The sequence below is a fragment of the Hemitrygon akajei genome, chromosome 12, assembly GCF_048418815.1.
Source record: "Hemitrygon akajei chromosome 12, sHemAka1.3, whole genome shotgun sequence".
Taxonomy (NCBI): Eukaryota; Metazoa; Chordata; class Chondrichthyes; order Myliobatiformes; family Dasyatidae; genus Hemitrygon; species Hemitrygon akajei.
Window position 1 is genome coordinate 111533942 of NC_133135.1, and position 20748 is coordinate 111554689.

The following is a 20748-nucleotide window of genomic DNA, read 5'->3' on the forward strand; positions in this document are numbered from 1 at the left end:
TGTCTCTTGGAGACACCTTTGTGGAATGGGGACTGGACTACGTACAAACCCTCAGGGCAACGTGGGCTGGGTGATGGGGAAAGATTGCCTCACTCCACTCTGATTGACAGCTACAACCCTGCAAGTCCCGATAAAAGGTGGGCTGCCGAGGCGGCCCCTCAGACGCACCAAGGAGACACACTAAGAAGACACGATAGCGCTTCCCGTCGGAGCAGGAAGCCATTTTGAAGGAAGCCACGTGCGTTAGATTCCGGATCGGGAGTCTGTGGCTGAAACCAAAGGAAAAACCGTTTTTAACTAACAACAGGGATTTGCTTCGCAAAGACAACGGGCAAGTGTTCCTTTCTCTCACCAATCCCTCTCTCCAACACGTGAAATGCCAGTGGTTCCCAAACAGAAAAGCCTGCAGATTTATGAGTGGCTTTTATATTTCCATTGGACTCAGTATTATCCCCTAGACAACGATAGAGCTTATTTCTGATTGATTATTACTATACCTGTGCTTTAGATTGAGTATTGACGATGTATGAATGTTTTGTATTAACCATACGTTTGTGCCCCTTTATAAATAAAAAACGTTTGAAAATAGTACCATCAGACTTCAGCGGACCTCTCTATCTTTGCTGGTAAGTCACCCAGTTACGGGGAACGTAACATCTGTAACCTGGTGGCATGAACATTGATTTCTCAAAACTTCCTAGTGGTTGAAGCCCCTGTCCAGATTTGAAGCTTGATGTCTGAAAATCCGGGGCTAAGAAGTTTGGAGGTGGCTTGACCTGGTATTGGAGGCTGTGTGTATGTGAGTGGGTGGGTGGTAAACGGTTTGTTTTACTGTTGTTGCGTTTAATTTCTGTGTTGTTCTGATGAACATTGCGGGCTTGCTGTGTTGCTGGCAGAATGTGTGGCATATCACTTGTGAGCTGCCGTCAGCACAAACTTGTCTTGTTTCGTTAACGCAAACTATACATTTCACTAGCAACACACACTGGAGAACTCAGTAGGTCAGGCAGCATCTAGGGAAACGAATAAACCATTAACTTTTTGGGCTGAGACCCTTCTTTAGGACGTTTCACTGTGTGTTTGATGTATGTGCGATAAATAATTGAATCGGAATCCACCTTGAAGAACTAGTACAATAATGATCTTGGTTGCTTGTTTGTGTTCCAATTTGGTAGTATGTTGAAACAATGAATCAACAGGTTTATTTGCCCCAATCTGTTTGCTTCACACACTGCTAATACCGTGTTACAGATGACGTTTAGAAAAGCAATTATTTGAAGGAGTTGCTTCCTAATTTTGAGACCAACATTGCCTCAGGTCTGATTTTTATTGTCGCCAAGTGTGAAGGTAACTGAGTAAGTCTGAAGATTTTAGGGTCTGACCAAAAACCAGCATGCAACGAAGGTTCCTATATTACCCCTTCATACATCAATCTATTCCTCCAAGAGGACCACAACCTTGCCGTAGGGTTTGGAGGCTTGCATGCCTCAGTGACCTGGGGAGTTATGTAGAAATGGAGTCAGGACTTTATGCTTTGGCTCTTGATAAAATCACCCATACCAAACAGGTCAAAGGGTAGAGGCCAGACTAAGAGTGGTCCACTGGTCCTCCAGGTTTGAGGGTTCATCTCAGGGCTAACAACCCTGACTGGTCAAACAAAACTGTTGCAGAAACAGTAATGAAGAAAACTTGTACATCTGAAGCCTTGAAATGAAAGACCTTCATTGCTGTCCTAAATGCCAGCAGCATACCAGACAAAAGAGAGAGACATTAATCTATAGCTTTATTGTTCAAAAGAATCAATGCAGAATTTTAAACTCATTATTGAAGTAAAGGACCCACCATTCAAAATGTCAAATGTTTTATTTTCCCTCTTGCTTGGATTTAGCTGCTTTTTTGATGATAGTTGGGTGTTTTGCTGATTAGTCTCATTTTTGTTTATTCATAGCATGTGAGCAGCAGAGGAATGTCCAGCATTTTAGCAAGTCGCTACCAGGCAGGACAAAGGGTATATGGCAATGTTCATAAACGTGCTTTAGGAAAAGGATACGAGTGCCTTCTTACAATCAGGTATATTGATAATTAGCATAACTGGGTCTGACTTGTTCTTTATTCAATATTTATTGAATTAGCTGTTGTACTTATTTTCATGCAAATGCCTATATATCATAATTTTACTTTGACTAAAACTGCACAACTGCCATTGGTTGCATTTCAACTTGAATTTCCTGATAATTTAGTCTTCTGGATTACCAGTGCATTAACAATTGCACCGTTGTATTGGTGCATTAGTCTTCATTTAGAAGCTGTGATGCACAATTCATGTAGGTTAAAAATTAACTTTGCCAGTTTCCAAACAAGACTCTCTGGCTTGCCATGGTACAATAATTCTCTGTGCCAATCATGTTTCTTTTAATTGGTACACCTTTTGGAATTGTTGCCTTGAATTCTTTGTCTTGATCCTTAGGTGAACTATTCACTCACTGCCCATTACACTGCTGCCATTTACGGCAGCAATGAAGGTCCTCTAACTCTGGCAGTGTTCAGAGCTCCCTGTTTTCATTACTGTCCATCATGGAAGTCCCAAGTGGAGACTCAGGAATACCATCGTGCTCAGTTGTAGGATTCTTCATTGCTGTTTCTGTAAATATTTTGTTTTACCTGTCAGGGTTGTTCGCCCTGATCTGAACCCCAGAGGACTCGTGGACCACTCTTAGTCTGGCCTCTACCCTTTGACATGGGTGACCCTACCAAGAGCCAGACTTCAGCAAACAAAAGCTTTTAAACCCTACAACAAGGTTGTGGTCCTCATGGAGAGGAGTATTCACTACTTGGCCATTAAACCGTGCTGTAGCAGTGAACTTTCATGAGAAGGTACATTTCTATGCTGCCAAGTAAATTAGGATTGCAGCCACCATCCTTCAGGTTCCAGGTTTAACCAAATATATGACAATTAATGTTTTGATGTGTACATTCTCAAAAGTATTATCTGGGGAGGAGCAGTGGTATTGTTAGGAATGTAGTTCATGGTAGGAATTAAGATTGCAGGGCCAGGCAAGATCCTTCTGTGCTCTTCCATCAACCAGTGTTTGATTTGGGTCTATTTAATGCATCCAGTGATACACTACTGTGGGCCAAGAATAGTGAATGTAAGTTTGAACAAAATGTTGTTAATTCCCAACTTTAAAATGGGGGAAGATGAAAATTTATTTCACAGATTCCCTCTGTGAATATTCAGAATAATCTACTAATGTTGCTCCTATGCCATCATGAATGATAATGTGAATTTCTGCGAAAGTGGTGGAGTATAATATTAAACAGTGCAGATTATTCAAAGAGCAGAATACATGATGTGCAAGCATTTTAAACAAGTGGTTCCTTGGACCACATGTGGTAAATGTGACTTCATTGCAAGAAACAGAAGTTAAATCAGACAACTCCATGAGAGCTATAAGAGATTCTGCAAATGTTGGAGATGTGGAACAACACCCAAAATTCTGGAGGAACTCTGCAAATCAGGAAGGGAATGAACAGTTGATATTTTGGGCCTGGTGGAATTCTGCAAGTCAGGAAGCACCTATGGAAGGGATGAACAATCAATGTTTTGGGACTGAAAGGATCTCAGCCTGAAATGTTGATGGTTCATTTTGCTCCACAGATGCTATGTGACCCAAGTTCCTCCAGCACCATCTCTGCAATTGCATCGGAGAACAGAAGTATTTAAAAGTAAGGATAGTCCCACACAGATTGTCATTGATTTTATTGCAGTACTACATCAGTAAAATTGATACATTTAAGAGCACCCAGGATAAGATGAATTCAAAAGTGGCAGAAATACTCAGGAGGCAAGGTAATACCATTAAAATTTCAAAACAATAACAAGTCTGCAATCTGAAATATCATATCAGACCTGCTTAATAGTTTGTGATTTTAAGAATTTTCCAATACACACAGCATTTCTTTTGGAATAATAATTCTATAAGTAAGTGTACAATCTGCATCTGTTACAAGGGGAAGTAATGGTTCTGTTTTCACTTCTCTCATCAATTGGGCTAATTCAGCTATCTTCTGGTCAAAACTGATGTAATCATCCAAAGACCATTAAGGAGGAACACAATCATACCATTTAATTTTGCCAATACAAGGTAGGTTCACTTGAAACAATAGGCTTGGTGTTTTACTAACTTATAAATTTCTGTTCTTAATTTGTCTATGCCATGCACCACCAAGCTGAAGTTAAGTTTGTTAGGACAAATCTTGAAAATTACCTCTTTGCCAGGATGAGAGTACAATGCCATATAGTTTAAGGTGGACAGCTGATAAGTAGATCTAGTGTGCAAACATTGACTAGTTGCATAGTGGAGAAGCAAGCCCTGATCAAATACCACAAGGTTGCAGAAAATATGCTACCTTTCCATTGGTTAGGGTTGTGCATTCTTGCAAAGCAGCACTGTAGGAAGAAGTTACTTAGAAGCTCTGGAGGAGGTGGGGGGGGGGGCAAGGAGGAGGAGTGAAAACAAAAGGACTTGCTTGATGAAAATTCACTCAAGTCAAAACTCCATAAAACCTGGTCACTGGAGCCTTTCACGTGGACATCTGGAAACAGCCATGCCTTCACAGACATTTCAGCCGTCTCCGTCATTAAGTTTTCAGCTGCAGCAGACAAGTTAAATGCATGTTTAACTGGAAAGGAGAAAAAACAGATTACTTATTTGCTACAATATTGTCTGGAGCAATTGAACATCACACAATGTCAGTCCACTTGTAATTTCTGTTTACCAACTAGTCACAATGTCACATTCCAGTACTCTAAGGAAGTGTGAAAATACAGATTTTAAAAAGGGATACTCCATCCTTTCAGGCACTAGGAGAATATGCAAGGGATTACAAACTTTTTTTTAAATCAGTTGCCTCTTACACTTTTGCTGGGTTCCATGAGGGCAGTAAATGATTCTGCCCGAGGCATCCACACATTACAATTTCAAGTTATATGTATTGCAGATCTTGCAATAAACACAAACTGAAGGTGGAATCACTGTTCGCTGGCACTTTGGGCAACACTTGACAGATAACCAATCTCTTTAATTATTTCCACTTTCTCTACATTATCTGCTTGTTCTTTTTGTCTTGATTGTTTCTTGGAAATCGTTGGAGCCTGTGACATGCAGTTTGGAATTTGATCGAATGGTCTAGTGCTGGTGTCCCCGAAGAAGACTGAGAGCATGAGCTGCATCGTGGAGAGGATCAGAGACCGAGTGGGGGGGGGGGGGGGGGGGTGGTTCATGACAGACTCCATTTCGCAGCATCAAGGAAGACTGAAGCATCAATGCAAAGGCAGGGGAGGCCATGGGGTCGCAGCATTCAGACCTGACGTGGCTGTCACTCTTCACAGAAGGACTGAGTTCGTGTGGGCGTTCTCCTCCATGCTGTCAGAAGGATGTTTTCTAAATTCTGAGATTTATGTGATTATTGGACTGTCGTTTACATTGGTCCCCATTAGTTTACTGTTTTTTCTTGTTGCCGTTTGGTGGGTGAGCAATATGTTACTGTTTATGTGAGGGAAGGTTTGGCGATTTGGTGTCTGATGTTCTTGTTGGTGTTTTTCTGTATGGCCGATCTGTTTTTGTGTGTGAAAGAGGGGGTTGGGGGTTTAATGTTATTGCTGCTTTTGCGAGGGAGAGTGTTGGGGTTTGGGGTTTTTGATGTTCCAGCTGCCATTTTCCATGTGGGCAATCTTGTGTGAGGGAGGGGGTGGGGGGCTTGGTATTCACAAGTTTTGTTTCTTTTTCCTTTCATGGGGGTGGGGGGGGGGGGGGTTGATGTCTTTCATCCCGTGCTTTTTTTTGTATTTCATGGCCATCTAGAAAGGACGAATCAGAGTTGTACAATAAAATGAACTTTGAACTTGAAATTTAATCATGGATATTTTCACATTGAAAGGTGCTCCATAACACAATTTGAATAGCATCAATTTTCTATGATTGGTTGAAGGGAGAATGGGGGTGGGAGTGGGGCAGAAGAGAAAACAGCACTAACTTGCTGAAAATTTGCTTGTCACACCCCATCACTGGCATCGGGGAATTGTTCTTTGTGGATTATGAAGATCAGCGTGGACTAGATGGACATTGTTTCTCTAACCCAGTGGGCTCCCAACCTTTTTTAATGCCATGGTCCAATACCATTAAACAAGGGATCCGTTGACCCAAGGTTGGGAACCCCTACTCCAGGTAATTATGGACAACTGTATCAAAGCACAAATGACTTGTTTGAGAACAACCTTAAATAGGATCAGCTTAAGATCCACAGGATGCAGTGTCCATTATTGATTGTCCCATCAATGAAGTACTTTTGAATATTACATTTCGTAAGACTTTAAGCAACCACAAATAGTGTAGCTGTATATTATTTTAGAAGTCAGTTTCAGCACCAGAGGTTTTTGCAGACCCAGGCAACTTGCTCCAGTTCATCTGCAAGAAATGGTTTATTCTTCTCAGGACTTTTTCTTTAAGCATGGACTCTACACTATGGTTTCGGCAGGAGGGTGGGGGGCTTGCTATTGCTTGCATGGTGGCTGGTGGGAGGTTGATGCTTTTGCTGGAGCAAAAGGGGGAGGGTTGATGTTTCTGCTGCTATCTGCACATGGGGGGGGACTAAGGGGTTCTGTTTTCTGTCATTCATCCTGTTTTGTGGATGTCTGAAGGGTAAGCATTCTAGGTTGTCTACATTCACTGATATTAAAGTGAACCATTGAGATACTCTAGTTGAGGGGTTCTCAAACTTCACCTACTATTAACCCCCTGCTTTAGTTCAAGAATATATGAACGCAATTGACAGGACAAGCCCTTGTTTTATCCCTCAACTTTATAAATGCTCAATTCTTTGCAAAACCACGTGGTTTAAAGATAGCAAGGGAAGAGTAGGTAATAACCAGGATGATCTTGCCTCCATCTAGGCAAGAATCAACAGTTCAACAAAACCTCTGGTTCAATTCATAGATGTGACACTCCTTTTGACCCAGCAATGAAGAGTGGAGAGGGGCAGTGATAGGAACTCAAAGTACCCTGCAGATGCTGTGGTCAAAGCAACACATACAACACACTGGAGGAACTCAGCAGGTCGGGCAGCATCCGTGGAAACGAACAGTCAACGTTTCGGGCCGAGACCCTTCGTCAGGACTGAGTCATACATGTTGTACGTGATAGAAACTACTCTCTTAATCTTGACCAATGATACTAGATGTGAAATTTATGTGTCATCCTTGTGAATGTGAGATTTTTTTTAAAGATATGAATGTGCCAATTATTCCAGGTTTGTAATTCAACTGGTACTATAAACTTTCTCTAGCATGCAGCAAGTGATAGAATCTAAGGGTTTGGGCAGCGGTTCCCCACTTTTTTCCCCAAATATATGCCAGGACCCCTACCATTAACCAAGGGGTCTGTGGATCCCAGGATGTGTGACAAGAAAATGGGATTATTGTTGATGGGTTCTTACATGCCCTCCAATTTCATGCTCTCTGATCTTGGAGAAGTAAAAAGACATTGACCATCTTATCCATGGCCCTCACTCTTGTAGATCAATTCCAGGCTTTCCACATTCCACTTCCAGTCCATCAGCGTATTTTATACTTTGTGAACCCTCTATCTCAGGGTGCTAACCTTTATGCCATGGACCCCCTACCATTAACCAAGGCGTCCATGGACACCAGATTGGGAACCTCTGGTCCATCTTAAATCACATGAGGATTGGGCTGATTGGAAACCCTAAAGCCTTTGAACAGAAAATCATACAAAAAGTAGTGGATTCAGCCCAGTACATCACAAGTAAAGGCCTCCCAACCATTGAGCACATCTACATGAAACACCAATGTGAGAAAACAGAATCCATCAGAGATCACCACCACCCAGGTCATGCTCTTTATTCCCTGCTACCATCAGATAGAAGGTACAAGATCCTCAGAACTCACCATCGGGTTCAATAACAGTTACTAACCCTCAACCATCAGGCTCTTGAACAAAAGTGGATAAATACACTCACTTGCCCATCCATTGAGATGTTCCCACATTCAATGATCTCACTTTAAGGACTACTTCATTATTTCAAGTTCTTATTTATTTAAATTTGCATAGTTTGTTGTCTTTTGCACTCTGGTTGCAGTTATAGTTACTATTATATAGATTTGCTGAGTAGACCCACAGGAAAATGAATCTCAAGGTTGTATATGGTGACTTTGAACTTTGAAGATTGGGATGGGATAAAATTAAAAGTTTAGGGACCAGGTCTATTCAATAAACTAGAAACAGAATCTTGCATCTCAAGTGAATATAGTTTCAGAGTTAGACACTACAGTCCCTAAACTTTTAATTCTATCCCACCCCAATCTTCAAAGTTCAAAGTCACCATATACAACCTTGAGATTCATTTTGCTGTGGGTATACTCAGCAACTCTATAGAATAGTAACTATAACAGCAACCAGAGTGCAGAAGACAACAAACTATGTAGTCAACTCTCTACAGACTGGTTACCAAAACCTACAGGTTTCACATTAGGTCAGCATCTCACCTTGAGAATTACTTGAGACATCACATTGTTACTTTCCAAGGGCTGATTTGATTCCTTCGACTATCTTCTTCAAACTATTTTCATTAACATGGCCTTCACCACCCTGTTTGAGAATAAGTTTCACTGGTTAAACAATCATCTTAAAAATAGCATTAAAGGTAATTTCATTTTCAATGTGAATCTGGGTAGTAACACATACTAGGCAATTGTCAGCTTTCAGAAACTACCTTGAAATCCATATAATTCAGGGCCATTAGAAGTGGTGATATACCATTGTTCAAAGACAAAAATCTGGAAATAAAGTAGGTCAGGTAGCATCTGTGGAGGTAACGCTGAGGAAAGACACTTGTCTCTAATGTATTGCATGTCAGAAATTCTAAAACCACACTAAATTTGAAGAAATAGCACTCAAGAGTATAAGGAAATGCCAACACATTGTGGGAGCCATGTTCTCACATTTACTAGAATGTGGACAAATACAAAGTGCTGGAGAAACTCAGCAAGATCAGGCGGCATTTATGGAAACATAAACAGTTGACATTTCGGGCTGAGACCAGTCTTCAGGACTGGGAAGGAAGGGGGAAGAAACCAGAGTAAGCAGGTGGGGGGGGGGGGGGGAAGAGATATACAAGCTAGGTAATAGGTGAAGCCAGGTGGATGGGGGAGAGAGGTGAAATAAGAAGCCAAGAAGCAATAGGTGGAAAAGCTAAAAGGCTGTAAAAGCAGTAATCTGATGGGAGAGTGGATTGTGAGAGAGAGGGAAGGAGGAGGGGCATCAGAGGAAGGTGGAATGCATTTGTCTTCTCTGGAGGGGTGAGAGGGGGAGGGATGAAGTAAGAAGGTAGGAAAGGTAAAAGGCTGGAGAAGAAGCAATCTTGATGGGAGAGAAGGAAAGGGGAGGGTCAGCAGGGGCAGGTGATAAGCAGATGAAAAGAGATACGATGTGTTCATCTTCACTGGCTCTCCGCAATTTTGTGCAGTACGGGAATCCCTTTCTCCTCTGAGTGTAAAACCCAAGAAAAAAAATGTTTGCTTAAAACATTATCAAACTTAGCGAAACATTTACTCCTTTTTAGGGTAACCCACTCCAAACCAAATTACCCTTTGAAGTCACCAAGGCATGGCTTGATCCATGTCTGGAATGGAATAACAATTGCAGTTCTAACCAAGATAGCAAACCAGTTGGAATATAGTTTCTAGGGCCATTCATTGTCACTTTCTGAAGAGCAATGTCCTTTCTTGTATCAAGCAAGATAACTAGGCAGACTATTGAAGCATTGTCACATATTTGGACCACGCAGTGTCCAAGATACATAAATGTTGTGTGTTCCAGATGCAAAGTTAATTACAACACCAAGCTAGTGAATGAAATCAGTCATTTGAAAAGTCAGCATGGTAAATCTTCAGAGTCTTCTGCCCACCTTCCACCCACAGAGACAGATTACAGTACAGTCATTACTAACCCTCTTAGAATGAAGCACTTTGCCCGACTCCAGTATCACAACCTCAAAGCAGCCAGTGTTTCCAGGAACTGATTTTCCGAACTGAAAAAAATATAATTTAATGTGTAGTAGAACAAAAAGAAACTTCCCAGTCAGTTAGCAGAAACTTGCGGATTTATTTATTTATTAAGGTGCAGCGCAGGATACATGCACATTTGTCTGGTGTTTTATAATATTCTGTGTGTTGTATTTTTTAAACTGATGTTCTATGTAGGGTTGTTGACTTGTATGTGAGAGGGCAGGGCATCAAGCCACGGTGACACAGATGGTGCTCGTCTGGGGTTGGAATTGACCATTTGAGCAGCACCGCCCAGCAACCCCTGATTTAACCCTAATCTAATGATGGACCACTTACAATGACCAATTAACCTACCCGCTACATCTTTGGACTGTGGGAGGAAACCAGAGCACCTGGAGAAAACCCACGCATTCCACAGGGAGGGTGTTCAGACTCCTCACAGATGACACCAGAAGTGAACTCCGATGCCCCAAGCTGTAATATCGTCATGCTAACCACTACGCAACCGTAACACATTACCCAATAAATTTAGAAAATTTACAATAGGCTATTCATATTCAATATGCTGCCTCTTTTCTGGTCAAAGAACCTAATCCAATCTTCCATTCTTCAGAAGACAGTACAAATACATGCTCATTTTAGTGCCTACAAGGGGTTGTCTCAGATGGTTAATTCCAAACCATTGGTATCCTTTATGACAAAATCATCTCCCTTTAAATCCAACTATTACTTGGTCATCCCACTATAGGAAGGATGTTAAGGCTTTGGAGAGAGTGCAGAAGAGATTCACCAGGATGCTGCTTATCACAAGAAGCTGGATAAAGTTGGGTTGTTTGCTCTGTAGCAGCGGGGGCTGGGAAGATCTGATAGAGGTTTACATGATTATGAGAGGAATACAGAGTGAACGTGGGTATCTCAACCTCTGCAGATACTGCTCCAGAATCTTGGTTTTTCCTTCATATCCAAGCATATGCATTCTCATGTGACCTTTGTCACTGAATTATTATATTACCACCAGGGTAAGGAACAGTTATTACCCTACAACCATCAGGCTCCTGAACCAGCGTGGATAACTTCACTCACCACAATGAGCATCAGGTCCCACACCACCAGGTTCAGGGACAGTTATTACCCCACAACCATCAGGCTCCTGAACCAGTGTGGATAACTTCACTCACCACAATGAGCCTCAGGTCCCACACCACCAGGTTCAGGAACAGTTATTACCCCACAACCATCAGGCTCCTGAACCGGTGTGGATAACTTCACTCACCACAATGAGCCTCAGGTCCCACACCACCAGGTTCAGGAACAGTTATTACCCCACAACCATCAGGCTCCTGAACCAGTGTGGATAACTTCACTCACCTCAGCACTAAACTGATTCCATAACTATCCAGACTCACTATCAAGGACTCTACAACTCATCTTCTCAGTATTATTTATTTACTTATTTATCATTAGTTTTTTCCTTATTTGCACAGTCAGCTTTTGTGTGTAGTTTTTCCATTAATTCTATTGTATTTCTTTGTTCTACTGTGAGTATCTGGTCTGAAGGCACACACTCAACAATTCAGGAACAGCTTTGTCCCCTCTGCCATCCAATTTCTTAATGAAAATTGAACCTATGAACACCAGCTCCCTACTTATTTCTGTTTTGCACTATTAAACTATTCAATATATATATACACACACAGATAATAAACACTGAACTTTACAATCTTTCCTCAACCCCAATTTTCTATCCACACATCTCCTCTCACCATACCTTTTCAGTAATGTGACCTGCAACTTAACCTATAAAAAGCTCTACCAAAATCTCCATGGTCATTGTACACCTGAAGGTAAAATACAAATACACTTTGACAGAAAAAATCTTCAGTGTGCACTACTTATTTCTGAGCTGTGACATTGCAGAAAAATCAAAACTACACTATTGGGTTCTTTTCCTTTAGAGTCAGAGCACTATGGAACAGAACCAGACCCTTCAGCCCACATCTACTCCTATTGACCTGCACCGGGACCATAGCCCTCCATTCCCCTTCCATCCATGAACCTATCCAAATTTCTCTTAAGTGTTGAAACAACCTGCATCCATCACTTCTACTTGTAACTCATTCCACACTCTCACTATCATGAGAAGTTCTCCCTCATGTTCCCTCTAAACATTTTGCCTTTTGCACTTAACTCATGACCTCTAGCTCAAAGTATATTATTGAAATACATATACTGCATGTCACCATATACAACCCCAAGATTCATTTTCTTGTGGGCTTACTCAACAAATCTATAGAGTAACTATAACACAATCAATGAAAGGCCACCCAATTAGGGCATTCAATCAGAGTGCAGAAGACAACAAACTACAAATACAAAGGGAAAAAATAAATAAATAAATAAATAAATAAAATCAAGAACATGAGATTAAGTCCTTGAAAGTGAGTCCATTGGTTAGGTTGTAATTATGTCAGCAGTGGGAAAACTATCCCTCATTTCTAGATCTCGTTATGGAATATTCAGTGTCATTTGATCTGGTCCAACACTACTTGGCTTTATTAACTTGGTGTGCACTGGGATGCATCATCAGTAATGTAACCCTGGGGTCTTAGCGTGTTTGGGGTCTTTAAGCATTAGACATCCTTGCCTAGGCAACCTAGCCAGGGATGATCAAGTTCAGCTTGTGTTTTTCCCATGGACCAAGATAATGAAAAGAGTGTCACTTCAAGGGTTAAGGCATTGTATACCTTGTTATTAGGTTCTATTTGACCATTTGAGAATTGATAGGCTTCATCTCAAAGCAAGACGAAAAAAAACATAAGTGAACTTTGTTGCATGTTTTATGAATTGGCCAGGAAAACATTATACAAATAACTATTTTACCCCTAGTTCAAGGACCGCAAACAACATGGATGTTGACTGTAAGAAGCATCTTAGTAACAACCACTTACGATGTCTAGTTCGTTAGGAAACTCATCTTCAAGCGTCTTCTTGAGGGTAGTAAACTAGAAAAGAAAGAAAAAAAAGGACAGATCTTAAACAGCAGAAATAAAAAAAGGAATTACCTTTCACCCAATTACATCTCAGTGTAATACAAAAAAATTACATTTGTCCTTTAATACCATACGTTAAGTTCTATTAGGTTATCTCAGGCATCACCCAACAGGAAGTAACTCATGGAAATAAAATCAAGTTTAATACCACCAGCATATGTTATGAATGAACACACACACACACTCACTCACTCATCCACTCACAGTTTGTTCCAGTAGCCAATTTCTCACCAGATGATCCCAGTTCCCTAACCTTTGATGTGGACCTTGTTAATCCAGGCTGCATGACTCTTCAGGTTCTTATCACTCTCATCTGATGGTTTTCATGGGCACATAAGCCAGATCATCTCAGAGAGTGGATGTGGGTACAGGTTCAAGAGTGGAATGACCCCATCAGCCACCTCCTGTACATGGATGACATCAAGCTGTATGCAAAAATGAAAGCTATTGACTCACTAATCCACCTGACAAGGGTGTATGGCAGACATCAGGATGTCATTTGGACTGGAAAGGTGCAGCTGGATGGTAGTGAAAAGAGGCAAACTCATCAAGACTGAAAGAATTGAGTTACCTGAAGGCCACATACCAGATGTACAGGACAGGTATAAAGACCTGGTGATCCAGCAGGTGCATGGAAGCCACGATGAGGACACAAGGAAGGCTGCAACATCCAAGTACCTCCAAAGAGTGAGACAGGTCCTAAAAACTCAGCTGAATGGGAAGAACCAGATCAGAGCCATCAACACATTCACCCTACCAGTCATCAGATACCCAGCTGCAATAGTGCGCTGGCTGAGGAATGAACTGGAAGCTGCTGACATCAAGACCTGGAAATTACTAACAATAAATGGATGATTCCATCCAAAGTCCAACGTCGAGTGACTATAGACCCATCGGAATAATGGAGGACGGGGACTTGGAAGTGTCAAGGCCACAGTCCTGGAAGAAATGTGAAACATCCATGAGTATGTCTGGACGATGGCCCCCCCAAGGACAGTCTGCTAAGAGAATACCTCAGACAGCAGGCAGTGGCCGTGGAAATGGAAGCGGAAAGTGAAAGTGAAGCAGAGCCAGAGGCGATGGCAGGACAATACTCTGCATGGGATGTCCCACCATCAGATATCAGGGGCGGCTGACATAAGAAAGCCCTACCAGTGGCTGGAAACGACAGGGCTGAGGGACAGCAGAGGTGCTGCTCATGGTTGCACCAGAACAGGAACTGAGCAATTGAAGCAGGGGTCTATCACACCAGATGCAGACTGTGCGAGGAATCTGCTGAAACCACCCAGCGCACAGTAGCAGGGTGCAAGATACAGGCAGGGACAGCATACACTGAATGGCACAACCAAGTTGCAGGAACATCTGCACTGAGTATGGATTGGACATTCCCAAGTCCAAATGGGAAGCACCCGAGAAGGTAGTGGAGAATGACAGAGCCGAGATCCTGTGTGACTTCCAAATACAAACTGACAAGCAGTTACTGACCAACCAAACAGACATAGTAATACTGGGCAAGGAACAGAAGAAAGCAATAGTCAATCCCAAATGACAGGAATATCAGGAAGAAAGAACAAGAAGCTGGAGAAATACCGGGGCTTGAAGGAGTAGATAGAAAGGATGCAGAAGGTTAAAGCCAGAGTAATCCCGATGGTGATAGGAGCACTTGGGGCTATGACACCCCGACTGGGAGAGTGGCTCTAACAAATCCTGGGAACAATATCTGAGACCCAGGTCCAGAAAACCACACCACTGGGAACAGCAAGGATACTCAAGCTCCCAGGCCTCTGGTAGAGGACCCGAGATCGAGGGAAAATACACAATCACACCACCCATAAGGGGTGAGAAAAAAAATACATCTCAAGTTGTTAAATTAAATGAGTGCAAAAACAGAAATAAAGTAGTGAGATGGTGTTCATGGTTTCAATGCCCATTCAGAAATCAGATGGCAGAGGGAAAGAAAAAGAAAACAACTTCAGGATGTATATTGTATACATTTGTCTGAATTAAATGTACCTGTTGGAAGAAGTGTTCCTGAATCACTGAGTGTGTGCCTTCAAGTTTCTGTACCTCCTTCCTGATGAGTGTTTTAATAACTTTATAGATGCATCAATATGCTGGGAACAGGGATGAATCCCTGAATATATACTCTTGTATTAGAATATTCTATTAAATTGTCATGATGTGTATAAAACACTTGTATTGCATGTTTCAGAGGCTACTGCGATTGTGCAATACTGGACCCACTAGATTAAATGACAAAAATCCAGGCCAGCACCTCAGTATTGTTTGTTCAGAGATGCTCTCCTTTGGTTGAAACATTGCTGCTGCTTCTCAGGTGGCCCCAGGCCAAGTCCCTGTAGCAATAACAGCAGGGAGTTCTTCCTGGTATCTTTTTTTGGCCATAGCTTCTGTAGAAATTGATTGTCACATTTCTAAATGTACCACAATGATTAACACTAGCAAAACATTTCATTGTCGGACTGGGGGTTAAAATTATTATTTTTCTTGTAGTTTTACTTTGCTATGCATATATTTTATAAGCACTACCTCACTATTTGATTTCTATTTTTTACACTACTTATTTAACTATTTAATAAACTTACTTTAATTCAGTTTTTCTTCTCACTGCTATTGTGTATTGCATTGTACTGCTGCCACGAAGACAACAAATTTCATGACATATGCCGGTGGTATTAAACCCAATTCTGACAGTCACCTATATGCAATTGTTCAGTGGATTTTCCAGCAATTACAGTACCATTGCTCCTAGACACTTCTTAGATTCTAGTAGCAGGTGTCGCACTGCTTCGATCTGGCCATTTTATTGGTTAATTCTTATCAGTAGAATTTTGTTATTTCTAGTCTGGTACAAGACTGCTTTTTCCTTTTTTTTTGTTCTCTCAGGTCCTCCTGTTTGCTTTCCGCTCTTGTAATATTTCATGAAATGGCTGTAAGCAACAAGTTTTATTGCCTTATTCTTTGACTTCCAAAGGACCTTTGGATCACAGAAGTATCAGGATCCAACAAATATAACATAGAAGAGTACATCACAGGAACAGGCCATTCAGCCCACAATGTTGTGCTGAACCAGTTAAAAAGCAAATCAAAAATACCCAAACACTAATCTCTCCTCCCTACACCATGTCCACATCCCTCCATCTTCCTCACATCCACGTGCCTATTCAAACGTCTCTGAAAAGCCCCTAATGTATTTGCCTCTACCACCATACCAGGCAGTGCACTCCAGGCATCCACCACTCGGAGTAAAAATTTACCCCATCACACCCCCCTCTCACCTTCAATGCATGTCCTCTGGTGTTAGTCAGTTCAACCCTGGGAAACAGATACTTTGTCTAGTCTACCTACACCTCTTATAACCCCCATCAGATCTCACCTTAGCCTAGGACACTCCAGAGAAAACAACCCAAGTTTATCCAGCCTCTCCAGGTGGCAGATACGCCTAAACCAGGCAGATATTTAGACTCAGTGGAGTGAAAAGAACAATATTAAAGCAACCATTTTTACTTACCCGGCGCCCATAACCTCAGGAAGCACTGAAGGCAAAAGAAAAAGGGGATTAGTACATTTAATAAATGTGTACTTTACACTTTACTACAGAATCACACCATCAAATTACCTTCTGTTCCCCAGCACCGTTGCATCAGAGGGCAGGATGGCAATGCAGTAGTTAACACAGCGCTTTACAGTAAAGACTACCGGGGTTCAATTCCTGCGGCTGCCTGCAGGGAGTTTGTATGTTCTCCCGGTGATCCGCCCACAGTACAGAAACATACCGGTCATTGTAAGTTGTCCCATGATTAGGCTAGGATTAAGTCGAGGAATTGCTCAAAGGGCTGGGAGAGCCTATTCCAAGCCGTATCGCTATAGATAAGAGACTAACCATTCAACACATCACTTGCTCGTGCCAAGTTAGAAATAAATGCATCTAAGTGAAAGCAAAGTTTATTTTTAGAAATACAGCTGGGAACAGATTGCTCCAGTTCAATGAGCAGCGCCGCCCAGCAAGACATCTATTCAACCCTAGTCTATAATCACAGTGACCAATTGACCTACCGGCACGGCTTTAGAATGTGGGAGGAACCCACGCGGTCTCGGGAAGGACGTACAATAGACAGTAGGTGCAGGAGTAGGCCATTCGGCCCTTCTAGCCAGCACCGCCATTCACTGTGATCATGGCTGATCATTGACAATCAGTACCCCGTTCCTGCCCTCTCCCCATATCCCTTGACCCCGCTATCTATAAGAGCTCTATCTAACTCTCTCTTGAATGCATCCAGAGACTTGGCCTCCACTGCCTTCTGGGGCAGAGCATTCCACATATCCACCACTCTCTGGGTGAAAAAGTTTTTCCGCATCTCTGTTCTAAATGGCCTACCCCTTATTCTTAAACTGTGGCCTCTAGTTCTGGACTCACCCATCAGCGGGAACATGCTTCCTGCCTCCAGCGTGTCCAATCCCTTAATCTTATATGTCTCAATCAGATCCCCTCTCATCCTTCCAAATTCCAGTGTATACAAGCCCAGTCGCTCCAATCTTTCAACATATGACAGTCCCGCCATTCCCGGAATTAACCTACGCTGCACTCCCTCAATAGCAAGAATGTCCTTCCTCAAATTTGGAGACCAAAACTGCACACAATACTCCAGGTGGGGTCTCACCAGGGCCCTGTACAGCTGCAGAAGGACCTCTTTACTCCTATACTCAATTCCTCTTGTTATAAAGGCCAGCATGCCATTAGCTTTCTTCACTGCCTGCTGTACCTGCATGCTTGGTACGCCCTCCGATTTAACCGTGGTGCCCCTATATTATTCACAAACTCTTAGTTCATAATTACTTCAACCTTCTCTCAACATAACAAAACAGAATCGACCTCCGAGAAAGAGAAGACAGCTCCCTAAGAAACGCCTTGAACTACTGAAAGATTGTCCTCCTTAAATCGATTCTGAAGTCACTGCCTTTGCTTGAGAAAGGCAGTTGTAATGGGAGGGGGTGGGGGCGGTAGAGAAAGTACTCGCGTCAATTGAAATATGGCGTTGACACAAAGTAGCCAGTCTGGCTGCATTTTATGCGGACATCAAACACAAGGGATTCTGCAGATGCCGGAAATCCTGAGCAAGCCACAGAACGCTAGAGGAACTCAGCGGGTCAGGCAGCATCTACGGAGAATAATCAGCTGACATTTCGGGCTGAAACCACCCTGAAACCGCTTTGACCTGCTGACTTCCTCCAGCTTCCGTGTGTGTTACTTTGCATTTTAACACGTACAAACGAGCATACGCTGCCCGACCTGCTGCTGAGTTCATCCAGCTTGTTTGTACGTGTTGCATCTGCAGTGTACTTTGTGTTTACTTTGCATTTTATGATTTCTGACTAGCTCCAGCAACAGTAATTTAATCAAGGGGAGGTGGGGGTGGGGCATTACCGGAATTCCAGAAATCGATGATCATGCCATCAGGTTGGAAGCTACCCAAACAGGGGAAAAAGGTCCACATGTCCCTCCCCACAGATCTCCCACCTGGCACTTATCCCCGCAAGCGTAAGTGCTACACCTGTCCCTACACCTCCTCTCTTACCGCCATTCAGGGCCCCAAACAGTCCTTCCAGGTGAGGCAACACTTCACTTGTGAGTCTGTTGGGGTAATCTATTGCATCCGGTGCTCCCGGTGTGGCCTCCTCTACATCGGCGAGACCCAACGCAGATTGGGGGACCGTTTCGTCGAGCATCTCCACTCCGTCTGCCACAACAGACAGGATCTCCCGGTTGCCACCCACTTCAACTCTGCTTCACATTCCCATTCGGATATGTCCATACATGGCCTCCTCTACTGCCATGATGAGGCCAAACTCAGGTTGGAGGAGCAACACTTCATATACAGTCTGGGTAGTCTCCAGTCCCTTGGCATGAACATCGAATTCTCCAACTTCCGGTAATTCCCTCCCTCTCCCTTCCACCATCCCACTTTCACTCTGCCTCCTCTACCAGCTGCCTATCACCTCTCTCATGATTCTGCCTTCTTCTACTACCCATAGTGCTTTCCCCTTAGTTCCTTCACCTCTCCTGCCTATCCCCTCCCTGCCTCCCCTCTCCCACTCCTTGATCTTTCCTGATTAGTTTTTCACCCTCCCCCCACCTTCTTTATAGGGCCCCTGCTCCCTCCTTCAGTCCTGACGAAGGGTCTCGGCCCGAAACGTTGACTGCTAGTTTCCACGGACGCTGCCCGACCTGCTGAGTTCATCCAGCTTGTTTGTACGTCTTGATTTGACCACAGCATCTGCAGTGTACTTTGTGTTTACAGAGAAAAAAAGGTGTAGCTCCTCCAACCCGAGTGTGGCCTTATCGCGACAGTAAAGGCGGCCACGGACAGACAAGTCAGAATGGGAATAGGAATGGGCGCCCACTGGGAGTTCCGCTTCTTCTGGCGGACGGAGCGTTGACGTTCAGCGAAGTGGTCTCCCAACCTACCTTCCGTCGGGGTAGCCTCCAACCCGATGGCATGAACATCGATTTCTCGAACTTCCGGTAATGCCTCCCCCCCCCCCCCCCACACACACACACACCTTCATTCCTTTTTTCCCCTCTCTCACCATCACCTCCCTCTGGTGCTCCTTCCCCTTCTCTTTTTCCACGGTCTTCTACCCTCTCCTATCAGATTTCCCTTCTTCAGCCTGTATCTCTTTCAACAACTTCCTTCACCCCTCCCGGTTTCACCTATCACCCTGTGTTTCTTCCTCCCCCCACCCCCCACCTTCTAACATAGACTCATCTTTTTTATTCCCTCTAGTCCTACTGAAGGGTCTCGGCCCGAAACGTCGACTGTAGATGCTGTCCATAGATGCTGCCTGGCCTGCTGAGTTCCTCCAGCATTGTGCGTGTGTTGCGCGTTGTGTCTAACACCACAAGCTAGCGTTGTGTAACAGTATCGCAACTGTTAACTCAAATACAAATTTATTCTCCGCGTAAACAACGCGGTTCATTTGATTCCGTGAGTCAAAGCTTTCCAAGGGTCATTCAACCGCACCCAGTGAAATATGCCCCCACTAAAATGGAATGCGTCCAGCCGAAGGGACTCGGCAGCAGTTTGAACAGGAGCTTACAAGAAATAAAAAGAGGCGTTCTAAATCTATAACGAGGTGAGGAACGCAGGGAAAAAAGGGGGACAGAATTGGGATTTGGGGGTGTGCGGTGCTGGGCGGGGGGGGGGGGGGAGCATTACGCTGCGCTATTGAGCTCTTACCAGTACGACACTTCAATCTTCAGAACCATGTTTGCGGCAGAGTAGCGCTGCGACCGCCCTCTGCGAATTATGAGCCGCTCCGGAGAACTCTGTAACCGGCACCAAACTAGCCTCAAAATTCAACGTTTCAACATTATAAACGATGGCGAGCGGGCCGATGGGAAGGGGGAGGGAGAGAAAGGGAAAGGCGTAGTTGGGCGTTCCCACCTCCCTGAAAACAATATTTCCACCTCCAGACCGTACAATCTCCCGAAATTAACTTGAATGCTTTTAAGTACAATCGAACGCACATTAATTGGGTTTTTAATTATCAGACTGATTTTTATAGCGTATAGTATTGCATCTGCTCACCCCCCCA

General features: G+C 43.3%; 1 long non-coding RNA gene across 1 annotated transcript; it reads right to left on the bottom strand.

The window, feature by feature from the left end:
- Positions 1-3745: 3745 nt before the first annotated feature.
- LOC140737380 (uncharacterized) lies at positions 3746-20543 on the bottom strand. The gene is made up of 6 exons (XR_012101124.1): positions 20391-20543; positions 16664-16688; positions 13033-13086; positions 10027-10107; positions 8564-8666; positions 3746-4683 (listed from the first exon to the last, which is right to left on the bottom strand). It is a non-coding gene; the product is annotated as an uncharacterized lncRNA (long non-coding RNA).
- Positions 20544-20748: the final 205 nt, after the last annotated feature.